Consider the following 20475-nt stretch of genomic DNA (forward strand, 5'->3'; position numbering starts at 1 on the left):
ACATGTCAATCCCAGACTCCCAATCTGTCCCTCCCCCGACACGTCCCCCCTGGTAACAGTAAGTTCATTCTCTAAGTCTGTTTCTGTTTTGTAAATAAGTTCATTTGCATCATTTTTTTAGATTCCACATATAAGTGATATCATATGATATTTGTCTTTCTCTGTCTGGCTTACTTCACTTAGTATGATAATCTCCAGGTCCATCCATGTTGCTGCAAATGGCATTATTTCATTCTTTTTTATGGCTGAGTAATATTCCATTGTATATATGTACCACATATTCTTTATTCATTCATCCTTCAATGGACATTTATGTTGTTTCCACATCTTGACTACTGTAAAGAGTGCTGCAGTGAAAATTGGGTGCATGCATCCTTTTGAACCATGGTTTTCTCTGGATATATGCCCAGGAGTGGGATTGCTGGATCACATGGTAGTTCTATTTTTAGTTTCTCAAGGAACCTCCATACAGGTGCTTTTTCTTTAAACAAGGGATATTTTCAATACCATACTTTCCAACGTCTATTTTTCCACCTGTGAAACACCATCCCTACTGTGGGGGAGCGTTCTTAGAATGGAGTCTGAAAATCTAGGAAAGGCTGCTGGCACTCTTTTCCTCCCAAGGCTTCTTCTTGCCCACCCACCTCCACCCCACCTTGCAATTTAGTGTGTGTTGTCAGGGGGGTGGTCTGGGCTGGAAGGGCACTCCCATTTGATGCTGCTGGAGGTCAAGAGGGAAGAAACTCACTACGCCCCCCAGAGGGGCCCATGTGCAAGAGCTGGATTGATTGCCGGGTGGGAAAGCAAGTAGCACTCTTATTTGAGCAGATGGTTGGAATTTGAGCAGTGGAGAGAAGTAGAGGAGAGAGTGCTGGTTGCCTGGTGTGTGTGTGTGTGTGTGTGTGTGTGTGTGTGTGTGTGTGTGGTCCTGTGGGGAGCATAACTAAGGCTTTTTCCACTTTGTATTTGCTCAACAAATGATTCTAGAACGGATTGGAGCTCCCAAACTTTTTCTCATTGGAATATAGGGGGGACTAATAGGAAAGATAAGAGGTGTGTGGCTTACTTTTCATTCCACACCCTTATTTCCCATAAGCCATTGCTTCGTCCTGAATTAATTTCTTTCTTTTCTGAGAAGGTGTCAGCAAAGTGTTTGTGTGTGTGCGTGTGTGTGTGCACGCGTGCGTGTGTGTGTGCATGCGTGCGTGTGCGCTGTGCTCCCTGAGACCTCAAGTGTCTGAGAATACTGATATCTTGCCTTTGCAATTAAATTGTAGTTCTGCTGAATGTAACTTTTACTTGTAGATTCTAAGTTTGAAGCTGTTACTCCACCTTCTTACTAGATTTTTTGATGCAAAAACTTGTGCTCATATTTACTGAATTATTTTTGAAATAGCCCTAGAAAAACCAGTTGGTTGTATAACTGAGGGAAGACACCAATAATAAGGCTTAGCAAACTACTCCAGCAGCCTAAGATAGTTTTCACATTTTAATATTCTTCCCATTTCTAGTCTCTTAAAAAATGACTTGAGGGCTTCCCTGGTGGCGCAGTGGTTGAGAGTCCGCCTGCCGATGCAGGGGACACGGATTCGTGCCCTGGTCCAGGAAGATCCCACATGCCGCGGAGCGGCTGGGCCCGTGAGCCATGGCCGCTGAGCCTGCGCGTCCAGAGCCTGTGCTCTGCAACCGGAGAGGCCACAACAGTGAGAGGCCCGCGTACCGCAAAAAAAAAAGAAATTACACTTTTAAAATTACATAAGAAATATTAGTTATAGGACTTCCCTGGTGGCACAGTGGTTGGGAGTCCACCTGCTAATGCAGGGGACACGGGTTTGATCCCTGGTCCGGGAAGATCCCACATGTCGTGGAACAACTAAGCCCATGCGCCACAACTACTGAGCCTGTGCTCTAGAGCCTGCATGCTGCAACTACTGAAGCCCGTGTGCCTGGGGCCCATCTCCACAATAAGAGAAGTCACCGCAACTAGAAGCCCAAGCGCTACAACGAAGAGTATCCCCTGCTTGCCGCAACTCGAGAAAGACCGTGTGCGGCAACAAACACCCAATGCAGCCAAAAATAAATAAATAAACAAAATTAAAATATTAAAAAATAAAAAAACAACGAAAAAACAAATATTAGTTACATTCTTCATGACATTCTATGCAACTAGAAAGTAGTGAGTGAAACAAATCTCACTGTGCAATTAGAGACATTTAGGCATTAGGCAGGATATAATGGCCCAGAAAGGCAGAACTAAGCCATTTTACCTGATTCCTTAGAGGTGGGATATTATGATGTAAAGTATGATTCTATCATTTCTTGGATTTGAGGACCAAATATGTTACTTATTTCAAAAAAAGAGATAAATAATATGGCGTTTACAATTGCATTATTTTCCCATATCCCAAAATCAAGAAAATGTTTCTTCAACAACACAGGCTATATCAATTAACCAATTCCACAGTAATCTGCAAATGCATAGTTACATAATTGGTCTAACAGATATTTGGGCAGCCAAACATGAACATGGGCATGAACCCATGTCCCCTGCATCGGCAGGCAGTCCGCAGTCCTCTCAACCACTGCGCCACCAGGGAAGCCCAAAAGTGTAATTGTTTACAAACACACACACACACACACACACACACAGCATACCACACCACAACTTTTCCAGAGCTGACACAATCATTTCATTTGTAAAACTATCTTAAATATTTGGATGGAAATCTAGCTCTTAATAAAATAAGGCAATACATTTGTGGTTGTTTTAGGACAGTCTCTTAGAAGCAGACCAACAAAGGATTCACATGTAAGTGGTTTATAAAGGATGTGCTCCTGGAACACTCTGGTGAAGGACTGGGGGAAGCAAGGCAAGGGAGAGGGATGTAGATGGAACAGTTGTGTGATTTCAGGTAAAATCTCCACCTGGTCCTGCAGGGAAACTCTGGAGTATAAATTACGTCTCAGAGTCTGTCTTAACTGTAGGCAAAGGAGCTGTTTCCTTTGGATGTGCTCTAGAATTTGCCAGTCTGTACCCAGTCCACTTTGCTCATTCCTGCACTTGCTACTCTTGCAAGGTTTAAGCTGATAAGAGAAGAGACAGGTAATTCTGAGACCCTTGCACTTTAGTTACTGCTGTTAATGAACTTAAAATGATGAATAACTTGAGGAACTAAAAGGGATTGGAGAAATCTTTGTTGTCAGTTCTTGGAAGTTTCCCTAGTCTTCCATTATTGAAAAGCTGGGTCCTTTATGACCTGCTTTGTCTATGGGATGTGTTTTTTTCTGCCACTCCTTTGGGCTACATATTTCTTAAGCATTGCATTGCTAATTAGCATCCTCTTTGAGAGATGGAGGGGAACCATGCAAGAAGAAAAAGAATATTTTTTGTGGAGGTAAATCTGAAACTGACCAGTTAAATTAAGTCTTTGCCTAATCTGTAACATGTTTTCTCCTGCCACTCTTCCGTTTTATCAGCACATTTGAAGAGTTTATCCTCATATAAAACTATTTTTATGAACACACACATACACACACATCAGAGTTTTGTATGCCCTTTGCTCAATGTGGGTATAGTTCTTATATTTTTCTCTGTGATGCAACAAGAAGAGATGGGGATTAAACATCTAGAGATCTGCTGGTTTGCCTTTAAATCTGTGATGACCATCATTTTGTCACTAAATCTCCTAAGGTTTCAGTTTCTTATTTAGTCAAATAAATAGTGTGGGAAGTTGGAAATGATGTTTAGTTAAGTTCCTCCTGGATTTAAAAGCCATATGATATCCCAGCTCTTCCAGGATCACCTGACAATCTAATATTTAAGCTATGCATTGCCCTATATCTTGACTGTGAGATGCCCAGATCGCAGGCAGCCAACCCCTAGAGGAGGTATCATCTAGTTATAGCTTAAGTGACTTTGACAATAACTTCAAAGATGGGAGAAAAAGGGCTAGAAATTCTTTTCTGTAATTTTACCATTTTTAGGTACCTTCCTGTGGTATAGCTTCTTCCACCAAGATTCTACTTTATTGAGGTGTTATCACATGAATAATGATTGAAATATAACTTAAATATATGCATCATTCTTGAAAATATCAACTTTATCCTAAGGCTCTTCCTAGTACAGGCCAGGTCCTACACATTTTACTACCAGACATCAATACATTTGCCATGCCAAATTCAGTTCATCAATCTCATCCAATCAGAATATAACTGGAAAAAAAAGAATAACTCAACGGAAAAATAATGAATCTGAAAGTAATTTTTTTTAAAGAAGGGAAATAAAATCAATTTGGTGTTGCTTTAATTTTTGATGATTTACAGTGAAAGTTCTAATGCCCAGCAGGTACCATTTGACATTTTCATCTCCAGTGCTGTGAAGAGATTAGCACTTGCTGGTATTGATTTAAACTAGGATTTATACCAGGGCTGTCATTTTTATGGAAAGCACAATAAAAAAAGATTAGAAAGAAATTTCCAGGCGGCCTGGGTCTAATCAATTGTAGAATGCTTTCATTGGGAATTTGCAACTTTACCAAGCAGCAAGTTAACATGCAGGATACGCAACAGGAAATGAAATTCACCTCACGACTTAAGAATTGTGGCCAGGCCAAAAGCACAGCACATCACACAATAAGACACAGGTTATGGTTCAGAATCACTCTGCTCATTTTCCATGGAGTTTGTGAAAAATCTGTAAAAGACAGCATTTTAAAGCCGACTGAAGTGGAGCAGACCCCTGCCAAAGGACTGGGGGAAACACTTATGATGGATTTCAAGACAGAATATTTGAGGAGAATTTCTTAGAGCTGAAGTCAATACGAATCAACAAGGGTATATGACTTTTATTTGGTTTTGACTGAAAAGGAAGAGTTAGTCTAGGACTAGCTGGAGGTCAGGAAGGGTGGCACCCGTGGACTCAGTGTTCACTACCGAAACTGAACTCAAAACCCAGGAACGGCAGAGAGAAAGTGAATATGGGGGAGGCACTGATTGCTAAATTCTGAATCCTAGCCCTCCAGCAGCTGACAGTGCCATACGTGAACACTGAGACAAAAGCATCAAAAGGCTACTATTGAGATTCCTGGACATTCCAGCCAAGAGATACTCAAACAATCTCAGGCAATCTGCTTTACTGGAAAAATCACGCAGAGAGAAAATTCTATTTACTATACAATGAATCACAAATTAAACACACACCTGATGGCAGTAATTATGCAGAGGGCTCAAGATAAAAAATTAAAACATGGGAACTTCCCTGGTGGTCCAGTGGTAAAGAACCTGCCTTCCAATGCAGGGGACGCGGGTTGGATCCCTGGTCGGAGAACTAGATCCCACATGCTGCCTGGCAACTAAGCCCGCGCGCCACAGCTGCTGAGCCCAAGCACCCTGGAGCCCACGCGCCACAACTAGAGAGAGAAAACCTGCACGCGGCAACTAAAGAGAAGCCCACACGCTGCAACAAAAAGATCCCACATGCTTCAACTAAGACCTGAGGCGTCCAAACAAACAAACAAAACCATAGGAATATTGCACATAAGTGGCTCACAAGGTACAGGACAGAATGATAAATATGATTCTAGTTTTATGTCTCAGAAGAGGAGGTAGTTACGTCTTTCTGGGAGGGGAGAAGGAAGGGGATCAAGGACAGCTTCTATGGAGAGTTCACAAAGCAGAGTTTTGGATAATAAACGGAAAGACAAGGGAGAGAAGAGGATTTCAGGGTGAGGGAGCAGCGGGTGGAGGGGTACAGAATCATGACCTCTGACAGGGTCATGTAGGACAGGAGTTGGGAAAGGGGTCCAGAGTTTGACTTTATTCTAGGGGCAGCGGAGAAAACTTTGGCTGGTTTTAGATGTGTGTATGCGCAGTGCATGCAGGGGCCAGGTGGGAGAGCGACCTGCTCAGAACTGTGTTTTAGAAAGACTGTCTGCTGCCATGCTAATCACCACGTGGACCCATGCAATGATCTTGTACATTGTCCCTCTGCTTCCCCCTTGCCTCTTCAGTGCGATTTTCTAAAAATGTCGCCCCTTTGCTTAAACCTGTCAATCATTCCACCTCTGATATGGGTCAGCCTGTGACAGCTGCTCCAACCACATCTCCTGGCACTCAGAAGAGATTCTCTGCCTTCTTACTGGCTCACAAACACGTCTGTCTCAGAGCCTTTGCATGTATCGTTTTCTCTTCCTGGAATGCTTCCCCACCCCACCCCCAAATCTCCATGCTCACTCCCTCAGTTGTCCCAGCTGCTCAGATGTCACCTCTTCAGAGAGGTCTTCTTCAGCCACTCACTCTGTGTACTCAGTATGATTTTTCAGTGGATGCCTGGATGGAAGGATGGATGGATGGATGGGAGATAGATGGATGGATGGATGGATGGAGGCAAAGTGTCCCTCAGGAAGTTTGTAAGAGTCTGAGAAGAAGTAATATGAGCATATGGGGATTCAGGATAATGAATGGTGCTTGGTGATTACATAGCTATGGCAGAGACGGGTATGAGGAGACTGAAGGATTAGAAGGTGCAGAGGGTCCCTCCCAGGTTCTGGACTGGAGGACTGGATGGATACAGGAAGAAGGGAACCTTTTTGAAGGGAAGCAGGAATGATCAGAGAATAAACTTAAAAAGAGTATTATCTAATTGTTATAGGACACATATATGCCAGTCACTGTACCTTATGTATATCATCTCACTTAATTCTCTAAGGTAGATAGATACTCTTATCATCGTCATTTTCTTTTGAAGAATCTGAGGCTCAGAGAGGTTAAGCAACTTGCCCAAGATCTCACAGTGGAAGGTAGAGCCCAGACCTTAGGGCCGGTCTATCTGATATAGTTCACATAAACTTAAGTTACTTTGGTTACTGCTATTAGTTTTGATTGTGAGAATCAACTGCAACAATCTATGTGAAAATCTAGAAGGTATATAAATTGGATATAGGTTTGTATTCTGAAGAGTGTTACAAATACATTGCGCATACTATTATCTTGGAATTTTTTAAAGAAGTTCATATATTGTTTAACTTGAATCTTTTATGCAATAGACTTAATCCGTTCCCCTCTACTTGAAACCCATAGAAATATTAATGCTAACTCCTCTGCACAGTGCTAGCCAGGCTGCTACATAAGGGGAGTGCTCTGAGCACTGCACAACTACAGAGAGTGGCATGACATGAACCATCCCCCTGGAGCTGTGCAACATGGCAGCTCCAAAGTTCTTCTGACGCATGAACTAAAACTGGCATTCACTATACTAATATACCTTAGTGAAATAAGGTTCACTCTACTAATATACCTTAGTGAAATAAGGTAAGTGGAATATTTTCAGAGAGATAGAGGAAATGAATCAAAGAATGAAGACCTTGCCAACGGTGGAAAAAAGGCTCAACTCCTTTAGAGAGGATGTGGCAAAAATATCTCTGAAAGGCACGGAGACCAGGGCAAGTCTTTAACACATTCTAAGTCTGGATAGCTGGACCCAGGTAGGGAAACAAAGAAAGAAAAGCCAAGGCTATTTTCATAAATATTTTATTCACAGCAAGAACACTGACCTTTTCTCCAAGCTAAGCCCTTTATAAACATATAAATGGGCAGTCATTTCCTATGAAATTACCTATCAAATCAAAGAGTAGTTGAAAATATTGCCTAGGATTTTTTTTTTCATTTAGGCAAGGAACATCAGTCTTGCCAGTGGGCTAAATTATACAATTTCTTCCCTCCCTCTCTCCTTCTTTCCTTTCCTTTTAATTTGCATACAATTCACCTTTTAAATCTTTTTTATTATAAAATAGAATACATGTACAGAAAAATGCATAAAACATAAACTCACATTTTAGCAAATTTAGCAAACACTCAAATAACAGTCGCACAAGAACTCTGCCACTACTTCTGAGATGCAGTCCTTCCCAATTACATTCTCCTCTCTCCCACCTAGAAGTAGCCATTCTTTTGACATTTATGGTGATCACTCCCTTGCTTTCCTTTATAGTTATACTACCTAAAAATGTGTCCTGAAACTATAGTTTGTTGGCTTTTTGAACTTTATGTCAATGGAATCATATTGGAGTTTTTCTTTTGATCTTGCTTTTTTTAGGTTGAATGATGTACGTTGAACATCCAACCTTGTTGATGTATGTAGGTTGGGCTCATTTATTTTCATTTCTTTGTAGCAAGCGTCAGCAAACTTTCTCTGTAAAGGACAAGAAAGTAAATATTTTAGTCTTTGTGGGCCACAAAGTCTGTCATGTATTAGCTATGGAAAAAGCAGGTCACAGGCTGGATTTTGCTGAACCCTGCTCTGTAGCATTCCACCAGATGATTTAATACTCATCCTAACGATGAAGGCCATTTTGATTGCTCTCATTTTTGGGGGGCACATTACAAATAATATTATTATTATCATTATTAGTGTCTTATGCAGTCAATCGTCACTTAGATTTACCTATGTGTTTATCTCTTTCTTTGATTTTCATATATTCTAGCTATTCTGATTTATTGTTTCTGCTGATTCTCATTTATTATGCCGTGTCTTTTTGTGTGCCTATTTATCTTTGACTATGTGCTGGGCATTGTGTTTGAAATATTATTTGTAGAAATACTTCACAGTGTAGGATGACTTTTCTTTCCTCCTCCAAAGATTTTCTGTTGACTTTTGTAGGCACCTAGGGGCATCAGCAGCCTGGGATGATCTTAACCCAATTTTAAGATTTGCAGTTTTCTGGCCTACCCAAAATAGTTGAAGCAAGACTACCATCTGTGTAACGGCTGGTTTATTTTAATTTCACTCTTACCCTTGGAATCTTAGACCAAAATTGGGGGTGGTTTACTGTGGCAGGCTCAGAACTCTGGCATGTGTAGCCAGGTGAGATTTTTCAAAAGTGCAATTCAGATTGTCAGCCCTGTTTTTAGGACTGGCAATGGTCCTTGGGATGGAGGTGGCCTGGAATGCTGGGCTTACCTTTCTGGATTCCCTTCCTCTCCTGGATCTTGATCCAGAAATTCCTTACTTTTGTTAGCTTTTGGTGCTTTTATGTATTTTTTTTTCTGCTTGTCTAGTTTAGATATTACCTAGTCATTCATTACCAGGAACAGAAATTTTCCTAACTTACATTTTTCATTAAAAAAGGACAAATTTTAAATTAGTTTTCACATGAGAAAAAAGTATTGTAAAAAAAAAAAAATAGGGAGTAATTCTGATAGGATTAAGCCCATAAAACAAAATGCAGTATTCCATAATCTTTAATCATTTTCTCTTCCCACAGTGAGTTCTAGAATATTTTCAACCTATAAATTATTTTATTATTAATTTTTCTATCAAATCTATATCAAATCTGTTAGAACTTATTAAAATTAATTTTTTTTACCTAAGTACCAAAGAAATTATGCTAAATCCCACATTCTGATTATTCTATTAGGGGATTTTTTCCCCTTGAACTGTTTATGAATTCAAGGAAAGAATCTGATCCCATAGGTGATTCATCTCACACTAACGAATACAAACACCACTTCACCTTGTTCTGATTTACTTCCCAAAAGAATTAAACTACAAAGTGAACTCAAGGCTTCAGGTGAATAAAAACCACTGTGAATCCTAAGCATGTACTGTCACTAATTTTAAAAGTTTCAGGGTATGTAATGAAAAGTTCAAAAGAGTTAAGATTTGGAGAGAAAACTGATATGACAAATCAACTAAAGCTTGATTCCCAACAGAACCATAAAACAAGATGTGGATGATAGATTTCCAGGGCACTTGTCCTTTATGTGGCCAGATGAAAAGCACAGGGCATGTCAGATCATTAACATTGAATATTATGTTCAGATAGACAAATTATTAATTTGCACCAGGTAAAAAATACTACAAACAAAATAATGAACAAAATCACATGCTGAAAGCTACAAAAATTTCATGGAGACTGGAGTGAAAACGACACAACAAGCATGAGTTTTGTTGTCCTTCCTTGTCGTGTGCTCTAAATTCATCTTTCCCTCTATTTCACCCTGGGGATCAATGATCTTCGGTATACAATGGAAAAAGCTAGAGAACGAAGGTTTCCACCTCGCCCTGGGCCTTTAATGCATCCAGACTGAATGAATGTTGTGGCTTAAAGTACCAATTTGCTGGTAATAGAGTCCTTATAGCTTTCGCTGTGCATTATGCGGCTGAATCAAGGACTTCAGTCGTGAAACAGAAATAAAACTGTGCAGTACTCTTCCTGGTCAGCCTACTAAGCAGCAACTGTGGCTGATAGATAGAGTTTAGGTTGAAAGTCAGAAGATGCTCTCATTTTGGAAGGCTTCTCAGATGCCTTTGGACAGATTGCCTCACTATTCAGTATTCCTGACAAATGCTTACTCGGCGCTTATTAACACTCTGTGCCCAGGACCGTACTGGATGCTGAAGATCATGACCAAGGGCCTGGCATTTGCAAGCTCACTGTTTAGTTGTGGAGCATAATGTAGACTTTGGAGCCTGCTGTCCTGCATTCAGTTCTGTGTTCTTCCACTCCCTGAGCCTTAGTTTGCTCATCTATAAAGTAGGGATAATGAGTACTACCTTATAGGACTGCTTTCAGAATTACAGACCCAAGTAAGCATGGGATAAACACAACTGTTGCTGTTGCTGTAGTAGCAGTAGTTGTTATTATTATTAGCAGTAGTATTAGTAGACATTTGCACCAGATATGTAATTATCAAAATAGGCCATAAATAATAAATGGTCAATAAGAAGTATAAAAGAAAGATGTTACTTGAGAACCAAACCATCTATACCCACACAGCGTAAAGCCTACATCGTATGACTTTAGTATTCCACTGTCTTTATTAACATGCTGTCACTATTTCAGGTAACTCTTGCCCAGGAAGTTGCAAATAACTTGATTGATCATTCCAGAAACTTCCTGAAAGACCCATCAACTCTTCAAAGAAAAAAATCGAAAGACACTTTTATACCCCGAGGCTTTGAACCTCACAAATTTAACCTTCACCACGAATTCCCTACCCTGCTGTATCTACCAATCCTAAAGTATGATGTCATGATCCTTACCCATTCCTAACCAAGCCCACAGCCCCTCCTATTGAAAGATTCACTTTAAACTAGATTTCAAAACCTCATAAGTACCCCTACTTTGCCTTGCCCCCTCTGAAATGCTACAAAGGGCTGCTAAGTAATATTCTCACTCACTGCAGAAGAATGAACTCAGCTCTGTCTTATCAAATAAATTACAACTAACACTGGGCCTTATTTCCAGGAATAGCTAAATAATGACTGGATGAACATCTGAAGTGACTGAACACATAAATGTTACCTTCAAAGGGCACCTTCCCCAGATGAACTTAAAGTGTGACTCGAGTCATTTTAAATATTAATAAAATTAATACTATAAAAGCTAATATTTATTGAGTATCTATTATGAGCTAGGCATTGTTCAAAGTTCCTATTAAAGGGTAATTTTTTAACAGGTAAAATCGTGACACTTATACAGATAAAAATGAGCACCAAGCTTCCCTGGTGGCGCAGTTGTTGAGAGTCCGCCTGCCGATGCAGGGGACACGGGTTCGTGCCCCGGTCCGGGAAGATCCCGCATGCCGCGGAGCGGCTAGGCCCGTGAGCCATGGCCGCTGAGGCTGCGCGTCCGGAGCCTGTGCTCTGCAACGGGAGAGGCCACAACAGTGAGAGGCCCGCGTACCGCAAAAAAAAAAAAAAGAACATCTGTCAAAGATTTATTTAACTCATAGCTCATCCATCTTGGTTATCTTCACCTTCCGTTGTCTGTGAGTTTTTTCACAACTCTGTAACTTGTAGAAAACTGATAATAATACAAATGATTCTTGTCCATGAAATGCAAATTCAGTCCAGTGGGATGCAATTGATTAATGCCTTGTGGCTATTAACTGGTTTTGCATCTAGCTGTCAATTAATTTTAGCATCTTTTGTCTATACCTATGTGTGGTGTTTTGGATTCTCCTTTGAACTGGTTGTAACATCTTCCCAAACTCTTTTCCAAGGTGGTTGGACCATGGTTGGACCATTTTACATTCCCACCATTAGTGTATGAGAGTCCCAGTTCCTCCACATACTTACCAAAACTAGGAGTGGTCTAAAATATTGAGTGGAGAAATAGCCATACACGTGTGTAAGTGTATGAGAGCACATACACACGAGTGTGTCTGTATAACGATCACCAGAAATGTGAGTCTTCAGATTCCAAGCGGCAGAGCTTCCTGTCTTACTCCTTACCACTTTTATTTCAGACGCCCAAAGACAGCCCTTACATCTTTATCAAACCGTGTATAGCCTATCTAAGGAAGAGTTAGTAGCTCAATGTAAATGGCTGTCAGGGATGAGAAATGTTACCATAGAAAGTCGATATTGCTAGGTATGAGATGTGACTGGATACGTTTAAGCGGCACGATCTATGATCTGTGTCTGGTCTCTCCCATCACCTCTCCCAGCAGACCCCAGGCAGAACTTCCTCTCACACAGTTCCCTGAGAGTTGTGCAATTCCCTGAGCCCCATGGATAAGCCATTCTGCTTTAAAGGTGAAGAAGGAAGAAATGCTCACCTTTCTATCCTTAGCTAATTTTGATCTTAATAGAGACTTCTGCTGCCGTGGATGCCCCCGAGATGGGGATCCATCTAGATTAACTGGAAGGAGGGTGGATCCCTTTCTTCCCATGAGCTCTGAAGGTATCTTTAAGACTGGGCAGGTCCTGCGACACTTTGAGAGCTCTCTGGGCGGAGTCTGTAGTCTCTGAAACAACGCCAAAGACTGATGTTATCCCAGGGGTGATTGACAGGAGCCTCTTTCCACATTTACTATGACAAACAAGCTAGCCTCTCCTGCCTATCTGCATTTGCCTGTGACAAGCATCTAGCTAGCTGACTTTATTTACTTTTACTTTTTAGAACAAGAAGTCCTGCTATATCGAGTCATATTATGCATGCCTGTGCATTCAAAGAGGCTTAACCGAATGAATAAACAAACATGAAAAAACATTAGAGGAGCTGCATAAGGCATAGAACACGGCAAGATTTGTAAACAATCACGGGAAAGGGATGTGTCAGAGAGAATGCTTTATATCTCCCCTCCCATATTTGGATCTATGGGAAGCAGGGGGCATTGTGTCCCGCTGCTGTTTTTAACACAATTCAAGTCTTTGATGCTGAGAACTCAGTTGACCCTATGTACCACCTTATTTTTCACTCCCAGAATGGCTTTAGAGATTTCATGTTTCCTGTGGCGGGAAGCTTAGAGGATTCCCGAGACATCCTGTGGCTGTGCTTGGCTATGTCCCCAGCCCAGACTGTAATTTTGTATCTGTGTAACCATGTTGGCAAAAACAGTGATGGTTTTTATTCATTTATCTCCCATGTGCCCCACAATTGTGCTGACCCGACTTCTCACCGGTCCCTTCAAAGGGACTCTTTCCTGAGGCCAGGTGGAAGATGTCCTGTAGCTAGTTTCCTGCATGACCAGGCCCTTCCCTTGCACCCTTACTTCACCAGGAGGGTGGGCAGGAGCTGAAATGGCCGTCAGAGTGCAGCCTGGTGTTTGTGCAGGATTCCTGATGCTGTAGGGTCCCAAGTATCCCTCACATCTGGTCTGGGAGCCAAAGGAACAGGGGACCTGATGGTGGCTGACACATCAGCCGTGAGGGGACTCGAACACCATAACCAGAATTCACTTTTTACAGCCTACTTTATTTTATTTAAAACAATGCGTAGAAGGAAAGATCTCTGTAGCAAAGAGAAAGTCCTGAAATAGACCCAAATACATAAAAAAGATTTAAAAGATGGATTATTTATAGTAGTATTAGGACTCCAGGTTAGATGTGTGGAAAATCAATTAAATTTAATTTAACCTTTCATACCTAATACAAAATTGAATTCTAAACTAATCAAAGATTTCAAAGTGAAAACTGAAACTGTTCATAATTAGAAGAAAGCACTTTAAAAAATAATCTTGGGGCTTCCCTGGTGGCGCAGTGGTTGAGAATCTGCCTGCCAATGCAGAGGACACGGGTTCGGGCCCTGGCCTTGGAAGATCCCACATGCCGCGGAGCAACTAGGCCCGTGAGCCACAACTACTGAGCCTGAGCGTCTGAAGCCTGTGCTCCGCAACAGGAGAGGCCATGATAGTGAGAGGCCCGCGCACCGCGATGAAGAGTGGCCCCCTGCATGCTGCAACTGGAGAAAGTCCTCGCGCAGAAACAGAGACCCAACACAGCAAAAACTAAAAATAATAAAAAAAGTAATCTTAATGTGGGAAAGACTTTCAAAGCATGATCCAAAAGCCAGCAGCTATAAATTTTTTTTTAAATCCTGTATCGGGGCTTCCCTGGTGGCACAGCAGTTAAGAATCCGCCTGCCAATGCAGGGAACACGGGTTCGAGCCCTGGTCTGGGAAGCAGCGGAACAACTAAGCCCGTGCGCCACAACTACTGAGCCTGCACTCTAGAGCCCGTGAGCCACAGCAATGAGAAGCCCACGCACCGCGACAAAGAGTAATCCCCGCTCTCCGCAACTAGACAAAGCCTGCGCACAGCAATGAAGACCCAATGCAGCCAAAAGTAAATAAATTAAATAAATTAATTTTTTAAAAATCTTGCATGGTAAAAATCCTGTATGCAAAGCAAAGTCAAAAGACAAATGACAAATAAAAATTAATTGCTACTCATATTCAGATTAATTACTTGAACATATAAAGATTCATACAAACTGATTATGCAAAATATAAAAAACACAGCAGAAAAATGGCAATGGATGCAAATGGATATTTCAGAAAAAAGAAATACAAATGACTCTTAAATAACAAGCCCATGAATAATAGAAATTCACATTAAAACTATAATTAGAATATAATTTTTAATTTTATAATCAAAGCATTTAAGAACTTTGTGATAGCAAGAGTGTTAGCATATAGAAGCTTTAAACCTTGCTGGTGGGGCTTTTAAGTGGCCACCATGGGGGGCAATTGGCAATACCTATACTATAAAGATTATAAATGGACATTTGTAGGACAGCATCTTCTGAGTATTTATGGTAGAAACATACTCACATATATGTACAGAATTTTTGTATGTCCAAGTATGCTAGTTTTCTGTGGCTGCGATAATAAATTACCCCAGACTTGGTGGCTTAAAACAAGAGAAATTTATTTTCTCATATTTCTGGAGGCCAGACGTAGGAAATTAACATCACTGGGATGAAACCAGGGCGTCGGCAGGACCACACTTCATCCGGGGGCTCTAGGGGAGAATCCATTCCTTGCCTTTTCCAGCTTCTGGTGGCCGCTTGCCACATTACTCTAACCTTGAATTTCAGCATCTATGCTGCCTAAGCAACTCTGTCCACAAAACTGTCCCTTTCCCTCTGAATAAGATACAGTGATACAAAGCTAAGGTCAAGATAACCATTTGGGGGTCACCAGATATTGGAAGGGAAGGCAGTAAGACATTAATTTTATGACAACATTTTGAAACTTGGGCCAGGATTCTCCGGCTTAAAGGGACTTGGTTTGCAGGGGAGCTCGGTGAGATGTAAAATGCAGGTCAAGGAACACAGGGCCAGGCATTGCTCCCTAGGATTTGCCTCAAGTTAGGGCATTTCTGTAGCTCACTTCTTTATCATCAGGACTATGGTCTCTTTAGCAGGAATGGGCGTGCTGCTGAGAGAGACTCTTTGCACAGCAGGGCCCTTTCTATTTGGATACAGGAAAGCCGCTTCCTGTAGTTGGGGGTGGTCCATAATCAGAGGAAACTGGAGCAGAAAGATTCAAGATGGAGACAAACCCCACGACCCCCAGAGACGTTTGGGCTCAGGGCTGCCTTTACGCCTGTCTTATGAGCTCTTGCTTCAACCCCTTTGGGGCCCAGGTGAGCTCCTTGCCTTGGGACCTTCACACTTATCTTTTTTTCCAGCTAAGTTGAGTTTCTCCTTGCAACACTAAGAGAACTGACTGGAACATGGGTTCATTTTTCAACATTCCTTTCCCAAATGAAATGTATGCATAACACACAATGTGAAATCAATGCTTGTAACACTGAGAAGGGATCAATAACATTGTTACGTGAGTGCAAAAGTGTGGTCGCAACAATGTGAGTTGCCAAATGCTAACGGGGGCATGTGAGGCAGTGAGCAGACACCACTTTAGACTCAGGCACACCTGTGTCCTAATCGTGACATTACCATTTCTCTCACCATTTGAACTTACTGAGATGATTTTTTCATCTGTATTTTGGGGAAATACCGCATGCTGTTTTGCGTGGAGGATTAGAGATGACATTTCTGTTATCTCTGAGCAACGTGTCTGCACCAAGTAGGTGCTTGATAAATAGTGACAGATCATTGTGACAATGAAAGAGCAATGAACTATTTGGTCAATTGTGACTGTCTGTAATGGCAAATGTTGGAGTGAAATGAAAACCACAGACTAATCTGAAATCAACACGTAAAACTGCCAACGACCAGGTCTGTAAGAAGGGTTGGAGTCTATGTGGAGATGGAAGCAGACTCTGGTTACACGAGGAAACTGCCTAACAAAGAGTAAGGATGTCGAGGAATTAACTGACAAAATGTACTTTGCGTCACATGGAAAACTTAGGAATTACCTCACTTGGAGCAGTGCATCGTGAAAGCCGACGAAGCAAGAAGTGGAATTCCCACACGATGGATACAGGAGAGACACTAATGACAGTTATTACAGTAACTGTGGTAACTGTGACAGAATCATGCAAAACGGATGGGTTAGCCTCCAAATACACTTTGGGTATTAACAGATCTCCTGAAAATCAAAATCCCAGGCTTGTGTGCTGTTTCATCTAACGCTCTAAGCCCATGGGATCTTGAATCACAAAAGGTATTTGTTCCCCTTGAAAAAGTGGAAGTCCTTTGCTCTAGATTTTTAAAGTGCATAATATTCACTTGAGATGCAAATCCTGTTAAAATGCAGATCCACGCACAACAGGTCTGGGTGGGGCCTGAGATGCTGTGTGTCTAACATGCTCCCAAGTGATGTTGAGGCTGCTGGCCCACTGATCACAGCTTTGAGAAGTAAGGCTCTATGTGACAGAAAATCTCATGGGTGGGGCTTCCCTGGTGGCACAGCGGTTGAGAGTCCGCCTGCCGATGCCGGGGACGCGGGTTCGTGCCCCGGTCCAGGAGGATCCCACATGCCGCGGAGGGGCTGGGCCCGTGGGCCATGGCCGCTGAGCCTGCGCGTCTGGAGCCTGTGCTCCGCAACGGGAGAGACCACAACAGTGAGAGGCCCGCGTACCGCAAAAAAAAAGAAAAAAGAATAAAAAATTCATGGGTGAAAATAAGTTTTACCTGTTCCTCTAGTTTTTCCACCTCCAAAGGACAGTGTTTACATAAAAGGAGTTGAGAATGTAATAGATCTCAGAACAACAGAGTCTTCAAACCCACTTGCGAAAGCCTGGGCTTTGGAGGAGAGCTTTGGCGTTGAAACCTGTGAGCATCAGTCTCACTCTTCCACTTGGTGTCCAAACTGAGAGGCCACTGTTTGCGCTCCGTCCTTCCACACCTGGGCATTTTCTCCGACCTTGCCCTGCTCCTTAATACCTGTGCCATAGGTAGGAAATGGGTAAGTATGATTTCTGGGTAAGACAGGAGGTAGCCTATGGAATCACGTCACACTAGGGTCTGTAATCCTTTCGACTGTGACAGTTCATTGTCACTTAGCAGAAATTGCTGGTTATGAATATTTCACAAATTTGCAATCAGCTCATCTACCAACATGATCACCGAAATGGAACAAGCCATTGAATGAAGCTGGTAGGATTATGTACATAATGCCTTTCTGATTATGCATGCTTACACATCTGTTTTTGTTTTTCCCTCTCTTCTGGCACCGTTTTTACTAACGTTTATCAAACCACATGCCACATCTCTCTGCCTTCCTACAGTCTCACACTATGCTAAGTAGGTAGATCAAGGTATTTTTCAGATTCTTGGTAGAAAATTTAGTCTTAAGCCTTCTGAAGTGACACCATCTGATGCAGGGTTACCCCGCAGCTAGAATGCCTGGAATCTTTCCCTAATTTCTCACGGATGTCATCTGCGGTCCAATTACCAAACTGTCCAAGATTTTTTCTGTTTCCAAAAAGGCATCACATATTATCTGCTTGATTCATCCTAAGTGGGTTGTAACGCAGATTAATTACAAACAAATCCAGCGGGGAGGGGAGAGATCACTGGATCTGAAGTCATGAAATCTTGCAACTCACTGACTACCTTGTGATCCTGGATCCAGTCCCTTCATCTATCTCCCTGGGCTCCAGATTCTAAACCAAAGACAACCATTACTTTCTGGTATTTAATTATTAACATCGTAGGTTGTCCTCTTTATTCTGTTAGAAACAGCTTCCTGCTACTCCTTTGGAGAAGTAAAAGAAACACCAAAGAAAAGTAAAGGGTTTACTCTGTGATGGGATGTGGTAAGAGTGTCTTATCCAGTGGAGGCTTTTTCCTCTGTCGGTGAAAACAAGTCTGAGCGGCCGCATGAAAACACTTGTGTTTGATCCTGGAAACAAAAAGAAAGCATTGCACCACTCGAAACAGACACGATTGCTCTGCTTTGACAATGAAACAGTTCTGCCGGTAAAGATTTTAATTTCTCCTACGTGCATTTCAAATTGTCATTGAGGCAGGGCAGGTCATATTACCTTTGAGCTCTTTGATGACTTGTGCTGTCTGCCTGGTTGATAGACCTTGTACTTTTTCTTAGCTATTTTAGAAAATAATCTTGATGATTTTTCACATGCAGCTTGAATTCCTAAAAAAAAACACTGTTCCAGAAGTGCAAGAGATACTCAGGAATAGTACGAGTTACCAGAATCTGCTGATAATAACAGTCACACCACTTTGTGTAGGAGCATATAGGGATTTTACGTTTCCAAGATTCTTCCATGGGCATTAGGTCACACATTCTGCTGATGCTTGCAGACACCTCCTGCTTTTTAGGATGAGTTTTTCCCAGTCCTTCTGCTGATGGAGTCTGGGTCTTAGCATTTGGAATCATCCCAGCACTGATTACACTCTAAAGGCCAAACATATGAGTCAGAAACCTGCATGTCTCCCCATTTCTTTCCTATTGCTTATCATTAGTCCTAAAAGAATATTTGAACATTCATTTGCTCATTCACTGAGTAATCAATAAGCATCCGATATCTGCAATTTGCTCTGTTGTAGGGAAACAGAAATAAATATGATACGGTTCCTGCTCTCAGGGAGCTCAGTGTAGCGGCACGCTTAGACAGGAAAGGCAAGGCCCCAGACAGCTGGGGTAAGAGTCTTGCTGGAGCACGGCATGGACAAAGGCCCCCCCACCCCAAACAGTTCGGCCTGGAGTGGTCAGCAAATGCTTCCAGTGGGTGAGTGCCATTAACCAGGAGAATAGGTGCTGTATGAGAAGAAGGGCGCTTCCCAGAGAAGGACTGAACAGCAAAGATCTGGTGCCCTAATAGCATGGCCCATGAGCACCTGCATTCAATGATGCCGTCTGTATTCCACTAGGGTCCAAGATCCAGTACTTGCGCAGCTCTTTCTTATGGAAACTAACAAGCATACACAAAAGTAGAGGAGATGGTATAATGAGGTCCTGCGGGCCCATCACCCAGCTTCACGAATTTTGTGTTATTAAAGGAAAATGAAATTCATGTCTGCTTTCAGCTTTACGGCTCCAAGAGATCACACAGTGGAACAAAAGAGAAGACCCAGAAGCAGGTCCGTGCCCACGTGGAAACTTGATAAACGGCAGAGTAGGCAATGCAGATGTACTGAGAAAGACAGTAATATTCGACCAGTAGTGATGGGATAAGTAACTGTATGGAAAATTTAATTTCAGTCCTTCCTCCCTAATGTATGTAAATATAAACTCCAGATTGGATTAAAAACAAAACTCAAGTCGTTAATTTTTTTTAAAGAAACTGTAAAAGAATATCTTTATGGACTTGGAGTAGGGAAAGATTTCTAGAGTTAAAAGTCACAAATCTTTAAAAAAGTGGTAAGTTCAACTATACTAGGGCAAAACATTTATGTTCATTGTAGGCCAAAATGAAAAATTAAAAAGACAAGCCACCATCTGGGGAAAAATATCAATGTATTTGATTGTAATATAATCAATATACATGATTAGGATTCAATTCCAGAATATATAAAGAACTCTTACAAAGATGAATACTCCAATAGAAAAATCAATTAATTACATGAGCAATTCTTAGAATAGGAAACATGAGTGGTCAATAAACATATGAAAATACATTCAACCTCACTACTAATGAGGAAATTCAAATTAAAACCATAATGTTCTGGATGAGTTACACGGGAGGATTTGCTGGTATTTTTAATGTTTTATATCTTAAGCTGGATTGTGGGTGCATGGTGTCCATTATATTATTCTACTTGCCTTGTTGTGTATCTGAAGCTTCATATATATGTATATACATATATATATGCA

This window comes from Orcinus orca, chromosome 16 (assembly GCF_937001465.1).
Source record: "Orcinus orca chromosome 16, mOrcOrc1.1, whole genome shotgun sequence".
NCBI classification, from domain to species: domain Eukaryota; kingdom Metazoa; phylum Chordata; class Mammalia; order Artiodactyla; family Delphinidae; genus Orcinus; species Orcinus orca.